Here is a 14,491-nt window from a genome sequence, read left to right on the forward strand (position 1 = left end):
AAAGGCCTTGTAAGATACTTAACTTATCAATCAAAACATCTTCGAAAATAAGTTAGAGCATGTATTATAGTATACATATGCATGAAACCCGAAAAATAAGTTTAATCGAGGAAAATGGTACAAGCGAAAAAGATTAATTTCAAAGGCGTACATCCTATACGGGTATTGAATTTAATCCTAGTTTTCCGGTTCAATTAAAACCTTCCCATAATTCATTACGGGCAAACATTAGACAAGTAAATTAGAAAGTTATTCTTTATAAAAGCGCTAATATATATATTTTTTTTTTAAACATATTTTTGTTAACCAAATAGTTTGGACAGTAATTGATAGTAAAAATACCGCAAAAATCCTATAGGAAACTACATAAAACTAGTATTCCAAATATACATCACTTTCCCTATTAATAGCTCCATTTTTGAAAGACAATTCTCTTATAGTCAAACTTGAACAAAAAAGTATTTTTTAGCTCTTTGTGCTATGTAACAACTACCACATTTCAAACTCTAGCATTCCGCATTGAGAACTATCCTTATTTTCAATATCAAGTTTGAATTGAACTGAAAATTAATTATTTCAAAATTGGAAATTGATCCGAACTAAATGACAAAAGCAAAAAAAAAATTTACTAAAATATATTTAAAAATGTTCAAATATTTTCTTTATTTATTTTCTATTTATTTTTTGATTTTAAACAAAAAATCTGTAAATATTAATAAAAAATTGTGAATGTAATTTTTTTTTTTGTTCAAGAAAATTTTAACCGAAAGCGAATTGTAAAAATACGGAACTGAAAAAAAAAATAAAAATAAAATTAGCATACTTTTTATTTATTGAAGGAATCTTGTCTATATTGTATATTAATATTTAATGAAAAATATATTCAGATTTTTCATTCAAAAGTCATTATTTATTAGAAATACATTTATCAAAAAAAAAAAAATATTATTTATGTTGTTGTATTGTCTTTTTCAGTCCTGCCCCATCTGCCGTCACTGACAGTATATACGAGTATTGACTGAAAATGAAAGGATAAAAGTTAGAGCCAGAGAGATAAAATTATATTCATTTTCCTTCAATATTCTTCCCGTTTTTAACGATGCTATCGACTCCCATGTACAAAACATATCAATAGTATATGATACAGAGATTTTATTTTCAATCGGACAAATTGTCAATGAGTTTGTAGAGCAACTTATTTATTTAAAAAGAAAAACTGCCTGTATATTTTTTAATAAATATACAAAAATGTAGGTAAAATTATATACTCTAAAAATTTTGACTATTTTACACTCAAAAAATTGAAAACTGTGCGTATATTTTAGCTGTATAAAGCAATCCCTTCGAGTGTTATGGAAGTGGGATAGCTGAGATCAAGAGAGCTGGGAGTATAAAGCGGTGGTTATTACTTTTAAGCCAATTGAAGCAGGCGGATATCAAGCTAGTATTAATATAATATAATGAAAAGAAAGATAGAACTTAAAAATATTTCCATGTTTGGTGCTAACTTCGGTTCTACCCACAGAGAATATAACATATTGTTGCAGAGTCGCCAGAAATAGTTTATTTTGATATTGGCGCAGAGCAGTATTCAAAGATTTTACTTTAACAATTGCTTGTTGTTTGTTTTACACTATGTAGGTATGTAAGATTGTAAATTTGTTTATCTTTTAAGTAGAGGTAAGTACATAGAGGTTGTGTGGCACCTTCATAAGATTTTTGGTGTTGTTGTTCCACAAAATTCTTTTCTTTAACTGTCTATAACCGAAATATAAATATAAATATATATATATACTAGTGATGGGACGAATGTTGAATTTTGTACATGTGCGAATGTGAATGCGAATGTTTATCTCCAATATTCGCGAATGCAAAATGCGAATGTCGACAAATGAAGCACGAATGTTACAAATGAAGCGCTATGAAATTCTTATAAATTAAATTAATAGATATAATTCTTCATTAGCGTAAAAGTGTCCGTCGTATAAGTTTATTATTCACAAGCTGTGTAGGTCCATTAAAAACATACCGTATTAGTCAATTAAAATCAAACTTCATTTTGTTTTGAGGTTAGTTTGCTATTTATTAGTGGCCTCGAAAATTTGCGAAAACCAAAACAAATTTCAACCGAATTAATAACAACAGTAAATTGTTTGTTTTCAAATATAAATAAATAAAAAACATAAATCTTAGTAGTTGTTTTTTCATTACATACACAGTCAAACCTGGATAAGCGAGAGTTCAAGGGAGCACAATCTGATTCTCGCTTATAGAGAGGTTTCTCACTAACCCGAGTTTCTCGCTTATGCAGGTACATGGGTAGTCTCTTATAGAGGTACGCAGCAATAACAAGTGACGGCAAGTACGAATGTAGTAAATTGTAGCTATAGTTACTCCTAAATTATATAAATAAATAAAGTTCGACTGTCGCTTATAGAGGTATAGATAAGTAGCAGTCTCACTTACGGAGGTCCATGAGGGAAAAAAGACTCTCTCTTACAGAGATTTCTGTTTCTCACTTATGCGCTATGTGAATGAAGCCAAGTGGCGCCAACTAGTGGAAAGTGTAGAACTATTCACCCGTCATGCGGCCATTGTTTTTCTTTGTATACATTGAACTGCATGTAAAAAGAGCAGAAAGTTTTTTGCAATACTTGTTATAATTATTATATACTAACGCCAAAAAAAGTATTGTAATTATTAAATAAACATTCGTTAGCTATTTCAACTCGTTCTCAATAAAAATGTGTATTAAATGTAGTAATACTTATTTTGATTATAAAAATTTATTGAGAAAATAACATTAATAATTTTAATATTTAAACTGAGATTAAATAGGTAGAATTCGAAATATTTACCAAAGTATAATACTAGTATAATATAAATACACTATACAATATATACTACATTTTGTACTCTATATTAAAAGTAGTTGTCAATGTATTTTCAATGTACATTGTCGGCGTTTGGCGTGTAAATAGTTCGGCATTTTTCCGTCGGCGCGCCACGTGTATTGCCAAACCTAAGACCCTCCCCCTTGCACATAGCGCATAGAGTTTTCTCACTTATAGAGTTCTCACTTACCCAGGTTTGACTGTATACGAACCTTTTTTTTTGGCAAAAACATTTGCAGTTTTCTTTTTTGCGACTGCAAATGTTAAAAATATGCGAATATTCGTCACATCACTAATATATTCCTGCCAACTCGCACAATTCATTTATACATATATACTCAAAATCTTCAATAACTCTTGTATAGATAGACTAGCATATTCCACCATGGCTGACACAAATTCATTCACATATTATAAATACGTATACATCACAGAACTAACAGAATGAACCTAAAAAAGCGTTGCGAAATATTAATTCCATAACAATTTTTATATTAAATAAAAAAACTAAAACATGTGCGTATCGAGAGGGAGTAGGTTAGGGAAACATCGCCTCTCACGGACCTGAATTTACAATTGATTTAGTTGGCTAGTATGTGTTTATGTCAAAATACTGTTGATTTTTTTAATTTCTGATATTTTTAGGCCACAAACTGTTTGCTGAACATCAGTCTCTGGATTCGTATTCAAAAACTGAAACGCCCATAAACAAAAAGCAAATTTTTCTAATTTGAACATGAATATCGGTTTTCGAAAATAATGCAAATACATTTCTGCCTCATACGTCACCAAAAATCTTTTAGACGAACAAAGAGTTTGAGTTTGAGTTTTATTTTTAAACAAAAAACGTTTTTTATTTTTTTCTGTATTTTTTGGGTATCCCAATGTAAAAAATATTGAAATAACATTGTATTTTCCCACATCGGATTCTTTTTCTAGCTGTGTGGATCTATTTAGGTCATTTAGGACATGATTTGGGAAACCCAGTGGGAAATTATAAGTTAATTATAATTCAATACGGGTATAGTCAACGGGACACTAAATTTTTGAACGGAAAGGAAAAATATTCGCCTATTATTTGACAAGTGATTAAAAACCGATTTCAATGTACCTAAAGTTGTATACTTAGTGAAGATTTTTTGAAATAATTTTGGAGCAAAGATCCCTATCTTTGTATGACTTAGATTTGGGAATATAATTGGGAACACTCAACATAATAGGAGCAAAAAAATGAAATAATTTAGACAAATTTTCTGCTATTTTATTGCCGGTTTTAAATTTAGTTAATCTATATCTATAGAATTTTCTATGATCGTAAACTAACTGTAAAAAGTAATATATACCAAAATAATTGGGTGAGAGTAAACATTCATATGTATGTTGATATTTTTCGAATTTGTGGTAAAATTGTTGTAATTGCTTTTACAATTGTGATTTGAGTAAAAATGAATATTTTTTGTTTCGTGAAAAAGTGAAAAATTTGCTGAAAACTAGAGAAAATCAAAAGTAATTTTAAAAGAATCATCATAAATTGAACATCAAGATTATGTGAATACAAATAGAAAATTCAAATGAAAGTGCAACGTGGGGTAATTATATAAATGCAATATAAATTTTTTTTGTTCTTGTTGTAAACTGACTGGAAACAAATTATAGTTGAGAATGTATTGCCCAATCGTACCCCAAAACATCTATACGTTACACCCTATTCGAATTCCGTATTGGTCAACCCATTTGGTTTCCAAGCGGATGTACACGAAAATTTATAATCGGGAAGTGTTTTAGCTGTTTCAAATAGAAACCTGCAGCTAATACTTTTCTTTGACTATTCTAAGATAACGTTAAACATTGTGAGCTGGATAAAATTTATATAGTGCTTCGAAACGAAGTCTAGATAAAACCGTAACAAGTAAGTGAATAATATGTGATGAATTGATTGTCGACCTCCAAAGAAGTTTTCAAAACGTTAAATGGTAGCTTAATATCATTTGGATATAGGTTGGCAAGAGAATTTAACTTCCTACTTATATGGGTGGTTTGATGACAAATGAAAGTAATTTTTTTTACTAACCGTTGCTTATGTATATCGCTAAACAATTTGAACTTTATCAAAAAAGGTGGCTGCAGAATTCATATGGAGAAGGGCTTTCAGATGAAAATTTGGTGATAGGTAGTTCTTAGCATGCTGATTAAAATTATCAATGGACGCAAAGTTACTAACTCAGGATGCATTTTATATTTTGTTATTATTTATGATTTTCATTAAATTCAATGCGTATTCAACCCGTAGAATTAAAACATTTTTTCAAATTTAAGGAAAAAAAATTTATTAATATAAAATGAGACAATATGAGGGAAATATGAGAAAACAATTTTTTCAAAACATAATACACCTTCACACATTCAGAATAAAAGCATTTATGATATAATACTGTTGGAGTCCAGGTTGATTTACTTATTCATAAATATGAATATTTAAGAATCAGAGTCTGTTCAAAGTCTTTGCTCATTTCTTAACTATAAGAATTGGCAGCTTAAACTTGAATATACTAAAAGTCATACAAAGATAAGGATCTTTCTTCCAAAATTATTTCAAAAAATCTTCACTATACAACTTTGGGTACATTGAAATCGGTATTTTAATAACTTTCAAAATAATAGGCGTGTATTTTTCCGTTCTGTTCAACAATTTAGTGTCCCGTTGACTATACCCATATTGTATTATAAAAAACAACTGAAAATAAACAATTGACTAAGTTAGTTCTTAAAATACCATGTATAATATAGTGGTGAATATAAATGATTGCGTTGTTTTTAATAAATTAGAAAAGTTTAAAAAACCAATACATTTATGGATGCTTTTCGCCATTTATTTTAGTTTTCAAAATAAAGATAAATTTAAATATTTTTCGCAATTTTTTTTTAACTCTTTATCTTTTATAGTTTTGGGAGAAATAGACAACAAAGTTTTATCCTTATTTTGTGAAAACATTGATACTAACGAAAAAGTGTTTCAAACAAAAGTTGTTCTATGTTTTATAATGGAACAACGTACATTTAAACTTTTGACTTATCTCTTACGGCTTACAAGGGCCCTGCAGACTTATGACTCAATATACCTATGTAGCTCATTTACAAATTCAAAGTCACTATTTTGACTCAAAGTGTGCTATAAAAATCTCTTTTCAATATCTCTCAGTTCAATATCTCTTTTCGTTTTTGATATGTCCTGTTGACGGGCAGACAGGTAGACACAAACATTTTTTTCATTTAAACTTTTGTTCTATCTCTTACTTTTACAAATATAACAAATATCAAGCTACAAATTTACTTTTAACGTCCTTAGCACGCTATAAAATTTTCGGATTGATCTCTTTTGAGTGAAAGTGTAGACGGGGGACGGGGAACACCTATACCAAAATTTTATTGGTAACTTTTATATTTTTAACCGTTGCAAACTTAGGATTAAATTTAATATACCTTGACATATTTCACATTAACATGGTATAATAATATTGTATTGTATACCATTTGGAATAGTGTCATTTATCAAAACATTACTGGCATATTCTTATTTCCTCTGATGGTGTATAAAGCATTTATTATTATAGATTATATTATATTAATATTGATCAGAAAAATAATATCAAATATAGATTCTGCATGTGTAGTGGTATACCTATAACACAAGCGTTTAGAATCATTAGTTCTTTACATAAATGTCTAGCCATTTGAGCAAACACCCATGAGTATAAAAACAATTGATGTATTTTACTACACGAGTTTGACTCATTTCCAGAATATAGGTATCGATATTTGTTTTTATTCCTTCCAACTGAAAAATTAAATATGCAGGCAATCAGCTTATTAAAGCCCCGTCAAATCCTGAACAAAGTCACGAATGCTCGTAAGCTTCGAATATCAATAGTACTCGAGGTCAAAATTCAAAGATAGGCAATTATACACAGCTGACTAGATTCGTCTCAGGAATTGTCCCAAAGCATTCTATTTATATAGACCTATCCAAACATACCCCATAAAATGGAGTACGAAAATAAGTACCCAAATTTTTAAAATTTAAGTTATTAAATAATTAATATAATCATCCCGTAGAGAAATCAACTGTTTCAACCACAAAATTAAAAAAAGTTCTCTCATAAACAACTACTGTACTGATAACGAGATGTTTTATAATTTCTTGGTAACAAATTCATTAATTCACTAATTGCAATACGCTTTTCACTGACAAATTTACCGGTAGACCGAATTAAATCGTGCTTATAGCTAAATTTTAGTGGTGACAAAATTTTAATAGTTGCTAAAATATAGAAGTGCTTGAATCTTAAAGCATTTTCCCGCTTTCTTAAGGACATTCATTCGTCCACAGTATTAGTAGAGAAAGAAACGAAAAAGATAATAAAAAAGTATAAATTATTTTGAAAAGAAGAAAAAATATATTATTGGCGAATTAATTTTCGTAAGTTCAAAAAGTGACAAAAAGCAGAATATACATGGGAAAAAACGGACAATATAAATCGATATTTCTCAAAAATAACTTCGGCAACTATATACTTGAAACTTTTCCGAATTTATAATTACCAACTAAATTTTCAGAGTTTTACAAAATTTATCAATTTTCTACTCTTTTAAAATTATTTAAAATATATTGGATGGGCCATTTTAATATACACACCTACATATCTCCGTTCTCTCTATTAATTGCAAATTTAAAGTTTTATTCTATCTCTTTGTTGAGTATCTAAATTGGCTATGAAAGAAACCCGAAGAACTAGGTCAAACCAGATGTCAGAACATAATTTCCCTCATGAAACTCCGCAACTTTTGTTAGAATTATTTTTTGATTACCTAATGACAAAACGAGATATTTAAATGTATAGATTAAAATGACCCACCCATTACATACTATTTCCCTATGAACGCACATAGCCAAACATGGTAAAATAGGAGCGTCCTGTAAATGATGAGTATGAAGTTATTTAACTATTACTCGCTTTTCCTTGTGTACAGAACCGCATTCAGCCACACTACAGAAAATATTTATAACTTCGATATCGTTTCGTTATATTATTCATTTCTAAAACTTTTTCAATCGATTCAGGTTGCCATGAATTTTAAGAAAATGAAAATGTTTTTCTAACTGTCAATTTGTCATTTAACAAAATTAAGTTATGAAAGTAATCAGAAGTTAAAGAAAACAAAGATAATTTAAAGTAAGTGCAACTCAATTTTTATGTTATATCATAATAAATATCCTCATTAAACCAAACGTAATGTACTCACATATTGGGTTGACTACTTAATCAGAAGTATGTCTTTTTTAAACTAATATTACAATTATTTCATACAATAAAGTATGTTTCAAAAGCAGCTATAAAATTTATGTAAACGCCATAGCTGCTTTTTTTTTTTATGATAAAGTTTATGTATGAAAACCAAAAATAATACCTAATATAATGAAACGATATAAGGTTTTTCGCGAGCAACTTTCACTACAAATACTTTGCATGAGTGATAGACAGTAGTAAGAGATGGCAAAAGCTGTGCAGTGGATTGCAATACTCCCGTACAATGCCAGAAATAAAAAAAATATATATTTAAATTAAAAGTGGGGTACCTAATCTTCTACTTTAAGTAATATGCAGTAGTTCAAGAAAAACTGCGCATTTATGGAGGTAGAAATCCCTTATGTAAATTCAACAATTAAATGATAAAAGTGTATGGTCTATTTGCGTAAACATACAAATTGAAAATAATCTTAAACGAAATATCTTACGCACGTAAATAACAAAAAGGTATTTATCTAAATGCAAGACTTAAATCTTACAAATCAAATATTCCAAGGCTCTAGGTTTATAAACACCGCAGAATTTCAATGTCCATCCATGCGGGTATGTTTAATAAAGTACCTTTAAAAAAAAAAAAAAAAACAAAGCAGAAAATTTTTAATCGTTATTGATCTTGGAATTTTTCTAAATGACTAGCCATGAACCAAGCAAACCAAATGCTGTAAGGCTTTTTACATCATATGCACCTTTTTAAAATAAGCAAAGAACAAAATAAAAACAAACCTTTATACGGATACTTTATTACAACAAAATGTCAAAATGTCGACGATATTCTTTATAGGTAACTACTGGTGATCATCACTCATATTGTTAGAATTTGTTTTAAATTAAAAAATTAAAAAAATCGTTTGTCTTGTTTTGTAAATTGAATTTCGCAAAACCCCGAGGGAAGGAGGTTTTTTCATTTTTTTTATGGATTATAAAATAATTTGTTGCTGATAAAAACACTTTCTGCGTGCTTTTCTTAATAACTGCACCCCCTACCCAGTTAAACTTTTTACGATTTAAAATATGTACAGATTCCAAAACAATATACTTTCGAGGTACATTGTTTTAACTTGTTCTACGGCTCCTCGATCCCGCCATATCTCTCCTTACATTGTCTTGTTTCATTGATATTATTTGATTTTATTTTCATTAATATTATTCTTTAATATTTTATTTTCATTAATATTATCCCTTCTCGATAATACATTAATTGTAACATGCTCAGTGTTTTCTTTGAGCGTTTTATTTCAGCCAGAATATTTATGTTAATTATGTCGTCCACGGATTATCTTTCACTGTTTCTTATGACCCTGACTGTCCTTTTTATTGCGCAGATATCCGCATGTAATAAATATAATTCAACCACTCTTTAGGTACTTTTAGGCTCCAAGAAGATACCATGTTTCTTAGTCTTCAATTACTGATAGTTATGTCGAAGTTACTCTCCCAATACTCTTTTAAAGGTTGTGTACATTGACACTTTCCTCCAAATTATCGTATGGTCCTTTGGTTGGCTAAAGAATCTTTGGTCATGAGAGCTTCCCATCTGTCCCAATTATCGTTATAATTTTTGGAGTGTCGTTCGTTGATTAGTTTTTTACAAATCTGTGTAAATCCCCTGAGAAAGAGGAACGACAACGATATATAAATAGTTTGTCATGACGTTTCGATCAATATCAATATTTTTTTAAATGTCAGTTTTAGGTAATGGTAATGAAATAATCATAAAAAAGCACAGGTATCGAAAATCTAACCACCTTGTGAGCCTATATAGTAAAAACAAGTACGATGAACGACAACCGATAAGCAAATTAACTGTCTACTGAACTCTATATAGTTATGATGGAACCATTGATTGTTCAAAAGTTAATCATATTTTCATACTTACATCGGCACTAGTAGCTCATTTGGTTAAAGCGTAACCAATTCCGTTCGCGATATGCCTAGAGTAGCGGGTTTGATTCCCGCCATCACATCAAAAATTAATTTAATTAAAAAGTTGTGATGGGCAGATGTAGTGCATTGTATATGCATGAAGGAGGTGCACTCAGCCTCTGAAAATAATTGGGGAGCTGATAAATGAAAGTATCAGCGGAAAAGGTTATAAACCACATATATGGTATCACAATGGGCTTCATAGCCTAAGTGTGTCCTTCGTGGATAGCCAATATAACCTAACCTTCATACTTATAGTTCAGTTTCTAATACAAAAGTGCAGCTTTTCGTCAATAATCGCTTTGTATGTGAACTCAACATATGTATACTAACTTTTAAACGGCGCCGTTCAGCTAACAGCCAGTTTCATGAACCGGATGGCTTGTGCTTATTAGGCCAAATTTATTATACGGTCACAACCATTTGACAAATAAAAATGAAAAATCTAATATTAAAATTTCTATATTTACATATTTTAAGTCTAACATTTTTTTATTTGGTACTCATGTGTTCAAATAGCGTAAGTCAATAACACTATGGCATTTTGACCCACAAAGAGCTTTGCGAGCTTTTACAAACAAGCATATCTACTAGTGCGGCACTGATTCACAGCTGGCTTGCAACTGCATTTTTAGAATACCTGGCCACCAAAAATTTTGCCAAAGCCTCTTTAAAAGAAATTTTAATTTCGTCGCCGTTGTTTATATATGAGTACTGCAACTTTTGCCGTGAAAACCAGTTTTTAATGGTAGGTTCGGTACCATACCTAATTCCAACTTTTTGGCACTACACTATTTCAATGTTGTTTTTTTTCATAATTCACAATCAAAATGGTTACCATAATTCAATTTATGGCCAAATTCGGATTTCAAAGTTGGTGATTGTAACCAGGAATCATAATTACAACAACATTTCATCATAATTCGAGTATAACAGAAGAAATAAGGTGGAATTCTGCATTTTTTAGCGAATTTTGAAAAATGACCTTTATTGAAGCGCCATATCTCGGTAACGAATTTACATACAAACAAGTTTGAAGAGTCATTAATTGCAAGGAAATTTAACGTTCTCCAAAAAAGTGTGGATATGGATTTCGTTCTCCAGAAAAGTGTAAGAAGTAAGGAAAAAAAGCAATTGGATAAAGACCGGAAAAAGGTCGAAAATTTTGCAATTTTTCCCCCTCCTCTCTTCGAACAGGACATTCGAGGTCGAAAGCTTGAGAAAATGTTAATTTATCCATTCCTGAACAACATCCCAAAGTTTCAATAACTACCGACCTTTTTCCAACTGTCGACTGGGCTATATCTGTAAAAATTTAAAAGTATCGTGCCAGGTATTTTCCGCATATTTAAAAGTGGCACTTTTATTTTTTCTTGTGTAAAAAGGTTCAAATATGAATTTAAACTAAGTTTCAAGGTGTTACTCGATGAGTACTATAGCGGTTCAAAAAAGAAGACATTAAAATAGGCGTGCCTCAATATCGCTTAGGAGAAAATGAGGCATTATGTTATAATGTCATTGTACTTCATGGACACTACATTTTGAGTACATTTTGAGTAGTTTGAAGTTGTTACCGCGTAGGTAAAGGTTGGATGCGAAAAGTGTACTATAAAAAGGGATGTGCCTAGCCTTCACTCAGGTTTGGCTGGATAAGGATGTAGTATGTCGATACTCGATGTATGTGCTACCATTTGGAGTATATTTCATAGTGTTACTCAATCGGCATGAATTTTTGTAGTGGGCTCTTAATCTATACCAATTATGTGTGCATGTCATAATCCCTTTTTATTTACAATACACCAGCTTGTATTACATATATCTGTTGACATGAGTTTGGTTTAATTAAACGGCGTTATAATTATAGATTTTTTTTTTAATTTAGTTCAAAATTTGTTAATTTTATATATTCATATCAATATTCCAGTTTCCATATATCGAATATCGATAAATCAATACTGAATTTATCATTTTGTCGTCCCTCTGTTGGGTACTCTTGTTTTTCGAGAAAATGATTTGACATTCTGTATAAAATTTGGTCTAACAATATGCGTATAATTGTATAATATAATTATGATATTGTATTACTAGTTAATTTAATTATAATGTTATCCAGTCTAAGTAGACAAGCAAGCAAATCAATTATTATTTACCTGAATATTACAAATGCTTGTTAATACCTCCTACCTTGTATCCATCCCAGTTTATAACGAACTGCTTGCTTGCTAAGAATAATATACTACAATAATAGTTGTATAACAATGTATAATAATAATAGCTGTGAACTACTCGCTTTGCTGGGCAACATCCTCACTTTCGCCCCCTCCTTCTATATCCCTTTGCGTAGGGGTTACAGTTTTGTAATCTACACGTCATGTTCTTTTATTTTTATGTAATCTTTATGGCGATACCCACGTATGACGTCACTAGTGAGTATCTTCTTCTTTGTTTAATCAGAAATTTTAAATGTTCTTATTTTGCATACTAGTAAAGATTTTTAAAAACCAACTTCACTTTTCTGCACGTCCAGTGAGAATTCTTCACCTGAAGTGATGAGTGAAAAAAATTTAGTCCGATGCCCAATTATTAAAAGTTATTGAATTTTATTGTTGAACAGAAATGACTATAGTAAGAGTATAGATAGTTGCAGAGACAAAATAGACTTTATTACGAGAATACACTTTACTTTTTACGAGAAAATCTATAATTCTGTACGGAGACAACACCCTTAAACATTTATAACAATTAGACTTCTATTTTAGAATAGGTTTTCTAAGAAAGCAACGGTTTTATAAAGCGTCAGAGAAATACTTAAGTAAGGGTAGAAGATAGATAATTGCCATGTAGTTTGTATAGGAGACCCTAGTATAAATAAAATACACCGTATATGTAACATAATATATTATTTTTCTTTTCTTTTTTTTTTCACATCGAGAGTCTCATGCCAGATGGGCGTAATTCCGGTTTTGAGATATTTTGCCCGTGTATTTTATTTGTTAAAAAGTGAGTACATTGTATCAAATTTATGTATATATGATAGCACTACAGGGCTCTTGGCTTTTGAGGAGATTTGTCTCTGTCTGCTTAACATTTTTATATTTTCATTTAGAACTATAGCCCATTTAAAAAATACTGCCTGTAAACAATTATCATTCACACTACTTAAAATTATTTATAATTATTGGATGTATAAACGGTGCCACACAACCAACTATAAATGTTTAAAAAATTATTCTCCAATTACAATCCTTAAATTAAAAATTTAAGGATTACCTGCAATAATCAACACACTTTGAAAAGCAACAAATTTTCGACAGACCTTCTTAACAACTAGTGAACTTTTAAAATTAACAGATTATATACTTTTAACAAAAACAAGTCGATAAACTATGAACTTTTAACAAAATTGGTGACAAACTTTCAGGTAATAAAAATAAATGTTCTTTTCAAAATTAACAAACTATAAAACACCAGGTAGATCCTACTATAAACTTTAAAAAATAAACACTTCAGACTCTTTGCTTTAAAGCATATTTGTCACCATTTGCTTCTATTCTGGGTGACTTGTTTCCAGTTTTGGATTCCCAGTTATTGCGAATCCTCCTCCGCTAACTATATCCAGCTATTTCTGTGTCGGCCTCCCTTTTTTTTTCCAGAACTCCCTCTTGTCAGCACTTCTCTTGCCGATTTATCCAAAGGTAGTCTAAAAACATAACCTAACCATCTGAGCTTCTGTGCTCTTATGAAGTTTGTTATACAGAGCTCTTTAAATAGATTGTAAAGTTTTTGCTTTGGTTTTCTTTCCCAGAAATCTTCCATTCTTCGTCCTCCAAATATGGTTCTAAATATTTTCCTTTCTCATATAGTTAGATCCTTTTTTTAATTAATTTCTATAGCTCGGAACCTTACGTTACCGTTTAGCAAATAATGGATTTAATCCCTGATTTTTGAGTTTATATACCTAATCTTGGAATAAAATAATTGTCTCAATGCTCTAACGCTTCTTGAACCCATGGATATTCTTTCCCTGATTTATAGTGTTTCATCGTACCTGGTAACATATATGGTAACGACTAAATAATTGAATTTTTGAACTTCTTCTAGCTCGTGGACCTCTCGCCATTCATTTTAGCCTTTGGCGGGTTGTAAGTCTCCGATGAGGTGTTTTTTGGTCGAAGTTTCATGTTCTTGGCTATAACGCTTAACGCTTGCTTACAACGCTTAAATCAACAAATTAGACATGAAGTACATCGAATCCTAATACTATATTAAAACTGATTAAACTTTAATCTGATTTCCTCACAATTTGTT

Source organism: Chrysoperla carnea, chromosome 1 (genome assembly GCF_905475395.1).
Source record: "Chrysoperla carnea chromosome 1, inChrCarn1.1, whole genome shotgun sequence".
Classification (NCBI taxonomy): Eukaryota; Metazoa; Arthropoda; class Insecta; order Neuroptera; family Chrysopidae; genus Chrysoperla; species Chrysoperla carnea.